We start from the raw sequence: 9,455 nt of genomic DNA on the forward strand, positions 1-9,455 counted from the left end.
CTAAGGCACTGCATCTCAGTGCTAGAGGCGTCTCTACAGACACCCTGGTTCGAATCCAGGCTGTATCACAACTGGCTGTGATTTGTTGTCCCATAGAGCGGTGCACAATAGACCTAGTGTCCTCTGGGTTTGGCTGGTGTAGGCCGTCATTGTAAATAAGAAATTGACTAGTTAAACGATATATATATTTTTTTGTAACAATCCAGGACAGGAATAGCCATCCAGCACAGCAGTTGAGAGAGAGGGAGGTTAAACCGAGAACAACGCTGGCTGTGCTGCTAATGCTAATGACACTAAACCAGCCTAGGGGTGCGAGTAGAGATCTCCCACCAAGCCCCCGTATCACTCTCACTAGTCACTATGATCCACCTGCTGGGGAGTGTCTGACGGATCACTCGGTGTGCTGAAGGATCCTCAGGACACCCCATTAGTGTTGTGAATCCATGCAGGAAGAGAGGCCTTGGTTTCCCTTCTAACTACAGAGGCTCTGTTAATGGCAACACAATGCAACACCCCCAGTTAGGATTAAACCGACAAAACGAGTATACATTTTGGTGTCGGAATAAAATGTTTAATCAGATGAGGAAACAAAGAAGGATTATACAGTAAAGTGGTTATCGCGGCATGTTTTCAATCAACCCGTATTGTATAGCTTACCTTGGTATTGATATCTATTCTGCTGTTAATTTAAACGATAGTACAGTTACAATCACTTCTCATCAGTTTACAGTACAGCAGCCCTTTTCCCTTTGCCTCCCTCTTTGTCTCCATTTTCTTTTAGAGGCCTTAGGGTAACTCGTACCGTGCAACTCCTTAATCACTTTTGACAAGGTTTTAAACCTCTTGTCACACTCTCTCCTCTCTCTCTCTCTCCTTTCTCTCTCCCTCAGTCCCTCTCTTGCTTCCTCCCTCTCTCCTCTTCACAAATGTGCTTTCCCCATCTCTATAAGCACCTATAGGTATTGGCAGCAGTTGCCTGTGTAGTGCTGCACATTGTCTCCTGCACTAACGTTTAATTCTACTTTACCGGTATATCAGCAGGGCTCCTGCCTTATTGCAGCAAGTTAATAGGCTTAGGGTCTCTTACTGCAGTGCTGATTAGCAGCTATTGTGGATTAGACACGTCTCTGTCAGTAGCAGTGCATGGGTACAATCACAGGGGAAGGCAATCCAGAAAAGAAAGACATATTACAACCTACAGTGGGGTGAACAAGTATTTGATACACTGCCGATTTTGCAGGTTTTCCTACTTACAAAGCATGTAGAGGTCTGTAATTTTTTATCATAGGTACACTTCAACTGTGAGAGACGGAAACTAAAACAAAAATCCAGAAAATCACATTGTATGATTTTTAAGTAATTAATTAGCATTTTATTGCATGACATAAGTATTTGATACATCAGAAAAGCAGAACTTAATATTTGGTACAGAAACCTTTGTTTGCAATTACAGAGATCATACGTTTCCTGTAGTTCTTGACCAGGTTTGCACACACTGCAGCAGGGATTTTGGCCCACTCCTCCATACAGACCTTCTCCAGATCCTTCAGGTTTCGAGGCTGTCACTGGGCAATACGGACTTTCAGCTCCCTCCAAAGATTTTCTATTTTGTTCAGGTCTGGAGACTGGCTAGGCCACTCCAGGACCTTAAGATGCTTCTTACAGAGCCACTCCTTAGTTGCCCTGGCTGTGTGTTTCGGGTCATTGTCATGCTGGAAGACCCAGCCATGACCCATCTTCAATGCTTTTACTGAGGGAAGGAGGTTGTTGGCCAAGATCTCACGATACTTGGCCCCATCCATCTTCCCCTCAATACGGTGCAGTCGTCCTGTCCCCTTTGCAGAAAAGCATCCCCAAAGAATGATGTTTCCACCTCCATGCTTCACGGTTGGGAGGTTGGGATGGTGTTCTTGGGGTTGTACTCATCCTTCTTCTTCCCCCAAACACGGCGAGAGGATTTTAGACCAAAAAGCTCTATTTTTGTCTCATCAGACCACATGACCTTCTCCCACTCCTCCTCTGGATCATCTATATGGTCATTGGCAAACATCAGACGGGCCTGGACATGTGCTGGCTTGAGCAGGGGGACCTTGCGTGCGCTGCAGGATTTTAATCCATGATGGCGTAGTGTGTTACTAATGGTTTTCTTTGAGACTGTGGTCACAGCTCTCTTCAGGTCATTGACCAGCTCCTGCCGTGTAGTTCTGGGCTGATCCCTCACCTTCCTCATGATCATTGATGCCCCACGGGGTGAGATCTTGCATGGAGCCCCAGACCAAGGCTGATTGACCGTCATCTTGAGCTTCTTCCATTTTCTAATAATTGCGCCAACAGTTGTTGCCTTCTCACCAAACTGCTTGCCTATTGTCCTGTAGCCCATCCCAGCCTTGTGCAGGTCTACACTTTTATCCCTGATCTTCTTACACAGCTCTCTGGTCTTGGCCATTGTGGAGAGGTTGGAGTCTGTTTGATTGAGTGTGTGGACAGGTGTCTTTTATACAGGTAACGAGTTCAAACAGGTGCAGTTAATACAGGTAATGAGTGGAGAACAGGAGGGATTCTTAAAGAAAAACTAACAGGTCTGTGAGAGACGGAATTCTTACTGGTTGGTAGGTGATCAAATACTTATGTCATGCAATAAAATGCAAATTAATTACGTAAAAATCATACAATGTGATTTTCTGGATTTTTGTTTTAGATTCCATCTCTCACAGTTGAAGTGTACCTATGATAAAAAATGACAGACCTCTACATGCTTTGTAAGTAGGGAAACCTGCAAAACCGGCAGTGTATCAAATACTTGTTCTCCCCACTGTATGTGTTGTGATAATTGCGTTGTTTGCTTTATAACCTGTTAGTTCGTATACCTTGACACCGTGACATTTAGGTCCAAGGCAGAGACAATAAGAAGACAAAGTGGCAGCATAAATTCAACCACACATTTGTTTCATTACAAAACCCGGAGAACAACATCTATCTGGTGAAGCTCACAAAACATTTCATGTAACAAACAGCTTGTGACCTATAGCATAGTCACGCAAGGTAATGTTTTGACATTTTCGGACTGCTGAACAACCATTGATTTACAAGTATTGATTTAGAGCCATTGATTTACCATAAGTCGCAAAGAAAACAGAAGCTGCCTCCACTGTTCCAGCACCATTTCAACTTCAACATTCCAACATAATATAATAGCCTACAATTCATTTGGAAAGTATTCAGACCCCTTGACTTTTTCCACATTTTGTTACGTTACAGCCTTATTCAAACATGTATTACATTGTTATTTTTCCTCGTCAATCTACCCACAATACACCATAATGACAAAGCAAAAACTGGATTTTTGAAATGTTTGCACATTTATTAAAAAACAAGCAACTGAAATAACACATTTACATAAGTATTCAGACCCTTCACTCAGTACTTTGTTGAAGCACCTTTGGCAGCGATTACACCCTCGAGTCTTCTTGGTTATGACGCTACACGTTTGGCACACCTGTATTTGGGGAGTTTCTCCCATTCTTCTCTACAGATCCGCCAGGATCTTCTCTACAGCTCTGTCAGGTTGTATGGGGAGCGTCGCTACACTGCTATTTTCAGGTCTCTCCAGAGATGTTCAATCGGGTTCAGGTCCGGGCCCTGGCTGGGCCCCACAAGGACATTCATAGACTTGTCCTGAAGCCACTCCTGCGTTGTCTTGGATGTGTGCTTAGGGTCATTGTCCTGTTGGAAAGTGAACCTTCACCCCAGTCTGAGATCTTGACTGCTCTGGAGCAGGTTTTCATCAAGGATATCTCTGTACTTTGCTCCGTTCATCTTTCCCTTGATCCTGACTAGTCTCCCAGTCCCTGCCACTGTAAAACAGCGCCACAGTATGATGCTGCCACCACCATGCTTCACCGTAGGGAGAGTGACAGTGAAATTAACGAAGGAGAATATAACACATTAGATCTGGTAAAAGATAATACAAAGAAAAAATATATATCCCGTAGAGGTTAAAGAATAGGATTTAATCAAATCAAACTTTAAATGCACTTTAAATAAAGTTTAATTTCATTTAGACCTATTCTTTAACCTGTATTTTTTGTTGAGATGGAAATGTGAATACAACATATCAATTATTAATTTCTAGACAAATTGCAATTAAAGCCAGATTAAGTCAGTGGCACAGATGGAATTATCTAAAGCAGGAGATAAATATCCTTTAAATGTTGATATTTGGTTGCATTGTCAAGGTAAAAATCTGTCGTTCTGCCCCTGAACAAGGCAGTTAACCCACTGTTCCTAGGCCGCCATTGTAAATAAGAATTTGTTCTTAACTGACTTTTAAATAAAGGTTCAATGAAAAGAATTCAGTAAATAGCCAAAAGGTACGGCTATAACAAACTAATGTAACGTTCAACCTTAAAATGAGTAACACATCCATTTTGAGGTTACTGTAACTATAAATGTTTTCTTGTGTAATTATATAAAGTGTGCATGCATAGGTCACCACACAAACTTTTAATGTAATCTCAACTGCTATCCAGGTTTTTTGGTTCTGCTATTAGATGAAGCATACTAATAGCATTAATCTGTTGTGTAAATAAACAAAATATCTGACATTTTACTACCATTTGAACTTTTCCGTGCTTTTAAATGGTTGAAAGCGCAGTGATATAGACATTTGAGGGACAACTAAACCGACAAATCGGACATTGTTTTTCCATTGGAATGTGGTTGTGCTTTTAGATGGTTGAAAGCTTAGTGATGACACATTGAAAATTCAACTAAACTTTTGGCTGTCTTTTTGAGTGGGTGAAGGTCGCTTGTATTCTCATTGATCAACGTCTCAATCCAATATTAACCAATTATCCACGTTGAAATGACTTGGTGTGCCCAGTGGGTGGTCACCTTATGGGCCTCCCACACTTACAAGGTTAAATGAACATGATTAGCCATGGGCTTTTACACAGGATCAATGTGTTCAGTGATAGGTCTTTCTCAGCCACTGAGGGCATCGTGTGACTCGATTGCAATATATTCCATAATACCCATTTCGGGCTACTTTTGGAAAATTCAGCATGTGCCTGTTGAGCAATGTTATTATCACTTTCAAATAATATTTACGCCCTTTGAAGTATTTATATAACCACACAACATAGATGGTATTAATGTTTTATAAAGTTAACAGCTTCATTGTTTGCGAAACAGCATAGGCCACTTGTTACCATGCAATAAGGAAATTGGCTTTGCAGATTCTGACCTTGGTGCTCCATCATGTTAAACTACTTTTAAAAGGTTGATTCTATGAGTTTGTCCTAAATAAGCTGCTTTTGTTTGTTTGTCTGTTTGAACATATATATACTGAACAAAAATATAAACGCAACATGTAAAGTGTCCCATGTTTCATGAGCTAAAATAAAAGATTCCAGAATTTTTCCATGCGGATTAAAGCATATTTCTCTCAAATGTTGTGCACAAATTTGTTTACTTCCTTGTTTGTGAACATTTCTCCTTTGCCAAGATAACCTAACCATTTAACAGATATCAAGAATCTGATTAAACAGCATTATCATTACACAGGTGCACCTGGTGCTGGGGACAATAAAAGGCCACTCTAAAATACAGTTTTGTCACACAACACAATGCCACAGATGTCTAAAGTTTTGAGGGGGCTTGCAACTGTCATCCTGACTTAAGGAATGTCCACCAGAGCTGTTGCCAGATAATTTAATGTTCATTTCTCTACCATAAGCCGTCTCCAACATCATTTTAGAGAATTTGTCAGTACGTCATAACCACAGACCTGAAACCATCGAGCCCACGACATCCACATCCAGCTATTTCACCTGTGTGATCGTCTCAGACCAGCCACCCGGACAGCTGAGGAAACTAAGGAGTATTTTGATCTGTAATAAAGCCCTTTTGTGGAGAAAAACTCATTCTGATTGGCTGGGCCTCACCTCAGTGGGTGAGCCTATGCACTCCCAGGCCCACCCATGGCTGCACTCCTGCCCAGTCTTGTGATATCAATAGATTAGGGCCTAATTTACAGTGGCAAGAAAAAGTATGTGAACCCTTTGGACATACCTGGATTTCTGCATAAATTGGATCTGATCTTCATCTGAGTCACAACAATAGACAAATATAGTGTGCTTAAACTAATGACACACAAATAATTGTATTTTTCTTGTCTGTATTGAATACATCATTTAAACATTAGAGGGTTGGGAAAAGTATGTGAACCCATAGGCTAATGACTTCTCCAAAAGCTAATTTAAATTAGGATTCAGCTAACCTGGAGTCCGATCAGTGAGACGATATTGGAGATGTTGGTTAGAGCTGCCTTATCCTATAAAAAAACTCACAAAATTTGAGTTTGCTATTCACAAGAAGCATTGCCTGATGTGAACCATGCCTCAAACAAAAGAGATCTCAGAAGACCTAAGATTAAGAATTGTTGACTTGCATGAATCTGGAAAGGGTCTCTAAAAGCCTTGATGTTTATCAGTCCAAGGTAAGACAAATTGTCTATAAATGGAGAAAGTTCAGCACTGTTGCTACTCTCCCTAGGAGTGGCCATCCTGCAAAGATGACTGCAAGAGCACAGCACAGAATGCTCAATGAGGTTAAGAGGAATTCTAGTGTCAGCTTAAGATTTACAGAAATCTCTGGAACATGCTAACATCCATGTTGACGAGTCTACGATACGTTAAACACTAAACAAGAATGGTGTTCATGGGGAGGAGGACACTACGGAAGAAGCCACTGCTTCCATAAAACACTTTGCTGCACGTCTGATGTTTGCAAAAGTGCACTTGGATGTTCCACAGCGCTACTGACAAAATATTCTGTGGACAGATGAAACTACAGTTGAGTTGTTTGGAAGGAACACACAATACTATGTGTGGAGAAAAAAAGGCACAGGACACCAACATCAAAACCTCATCCAAACTGTAAAGTAGATGGAGGGAGCATCATGGTTTGGGGCTACCTCAGGGCCTGGACAGCTTGCTATCATCGACAGAAAAGTGGTTTATCAAGACATTTTGCAGGAGAATGTTAGGCTCTCTGTCCCCCATTTGAAGCTCAACAGAAGTTGGGTGATGCAACAGGACAATGACCCCAAACTTAGAATTAAATTAACAACAGAATGGCTTCAACAGATGAAAATACCCCTCCTGGAGTCCTGACCTCAACCCGATTGAGATGCTGTGGCATGACCTCGAGAGCAGTTCACACCAGAATCCCAAGAATATTGCTGAACTAAAACAGTTTTGTAAAGAGGAATGGTCCAAAATCCTCCTGACCATTGTGCTGGTCTGATCCGCAACCACAGAAAACATTTGGTTGAGGTTATTGCTGCCAAAGGAGGGTCAACCAGTTATTAAATCCAAGGGTTCACATACTTTTCCCACCCTGCACAGTGAACGTTTACATGGTGGGTTCAATAAAGACATGAAAACGTATAATTGTTTGAGCAGACTGTGCTTGTCTATTGTTGTGACCTAGATGAAGATCAGGTCAAATTTGATGACCAATTAATATGAAGGGTTCACATACCTTTTCTTACCACTGTATTTATTTTTAATTGACTGATTTCCTTACAAGAACTGTAACTCAGTAAAATCGTTGAAATTGTTGCAGGACGAGTTTATATTTTTGTTGGGACGTCTCAGTAAGCCCCATTGCGCTCTTTAAAAGGTGCAGTTCCTGTTTTTGACCTGAGGGTGGCAGTGTTGTGGAGGTTGTGAATGTATCCTCCCCCCGTGGGAGCTGTCAATGTCAACTTTGTCAGAAGCATTGTGTGGAAAGGCTCTGCAAATTGTTTTTGTTATCAGTATCTTTAACAGTTGTCTGAAGCAAGTGGCAGTCTATAGCCTCTGCATGCCCCACTATGCAAACAACATAAAAGGAAGAGAAAGGTGATGCACTAGGCTGTGGTGACACCACCATTGCTCTAGTGTACTCCCGTGTCAACCTCCATCTTCCCACATACAGTAAAGCTCCAAATATTCACAAGACCAACCACCATCTGCCCACGCCAAAGACCAACTGACAACCCATGAAGTATCGCCTTAGGCAGGCAGTTTTGTTCTTCTCGCAGGCTCTCATTTAGTTCCTTCAGTCCGTAGGCTAAAACCAAACCTCTCTCAACCCCAAACAAAAGGCCTTGTGACTCTGGCTGCGTGGCAACGATAAACCCCCCTGCAGTGGAGTCCTGGTGATGTTGCTCTGCGACCTTGCTAATCGAGAGGCAGCAGACTGGCTCGCCGCAAGGCTGGATACGCTCAGATTAAACAGAACATTGTCTCTCTCCCTGTAGCCAAGGCATGGTCTTACTGGGATAAGGGCAAGAGCAAGGCCTGCCTTTTGCCTTTGCTCCAGTTCATGTGCATGAAATTAAGGGAAAGCCTTGAGGGGTATCCATGTCGAAATAGGGAATTGAACAAATGTACGATGCTTTGTTGTGGTGTATGTTTTTGATTGATTGAGGTGTGAATACGGCAGGGTAGCCTAGTGGTTAGGGCGTTGGACTAGTAACCGAAATGTTTCAAGTTCGAATCCCCGAGCTGACAAGGTACAAAACTTTCAAAACTTGCAAAACTTTCAGACCACCTGCACTTTCCAGTTGTGTATGTGTGCTATTCAAAGGGTGAATGTGCAAAACAAAATATGTAAGTGCCTTTAAAACGGGTATGGTAGTAGGTGCCGATTTGTGTCAAGAACTGCAATGCTGCAGGGTTTTTCACGCTCAACAGTTTCCCGTGTGTATCAAGAATGGTCCACTACCCAAAGGACATCCAGCCAACTTGACACAACTGTAGGAAGCATTGGAGTCAACATGGGCCAGCATCCCTGTGGAACGCTTCCGGAGTGTCAGTGCAGTTGGTCAGTCCAATTCAATTGTTCAGCAGACCAATGGTTTGTAGATAGAAACTGTCTCTGAGCCTGTTGGTATCGGAGCATGAGGTCCGATGCCATCTTCCCGACGGTAAGGGAGTGAGCAGCTCATGGCTAGGGTGTTTGGTGTCAATGGTGATGCTGTGGGCCATCCCCAGGCACCATTTTGAGTAGATGTCCTTGATGGGTGGGCATCATCTTCACCACCCGCTGGAGGGCCTTGCGATCATTGACAGAGCAAATCCCGTACCAGGCCGTGATGCAACCGGTGGGGAAGCTCTCGATGGTGCAGCGTTAGTATTTGGAGAGGATCTGGGATGGCATGCTGAATTTCTTCACAAGTGGTGGTGTTGTTGGTCCACGTCAAGTCCTCTGTGATGTGGACGCAGATCCTGTTTGTCTCTTATTTTTGTCTCTCTCTCTCTCATCTCCCTCCCTCCCTCCCTTTGTGTGCCCATTTCTCTATCACTCTGTCAGTCTGTATGTCCGTCTCACTCTCTCTCTAGAAAACTATCTATATCCCACCTTTGCACTCTTTACTTACTCATTCTCCATCTCGTTTTCCCTCC

The sequence above is a fragment of the Oncorhynchus masou genome, chromosome 26, assembly GCF_036934945.1.
Source record: "Oncorhynchus masou masou isolate Uvic2021 chromosome 26, UVic_Omas_1.1, whole genome shotgun sequence".
Classification (NCBI taxonomy): Eukaryota; Metazoa; Chordata; class Actinopteri; order Salmoniformes; family Salmonidae; genus Oncorhynchus; species Oncorhynchus masou.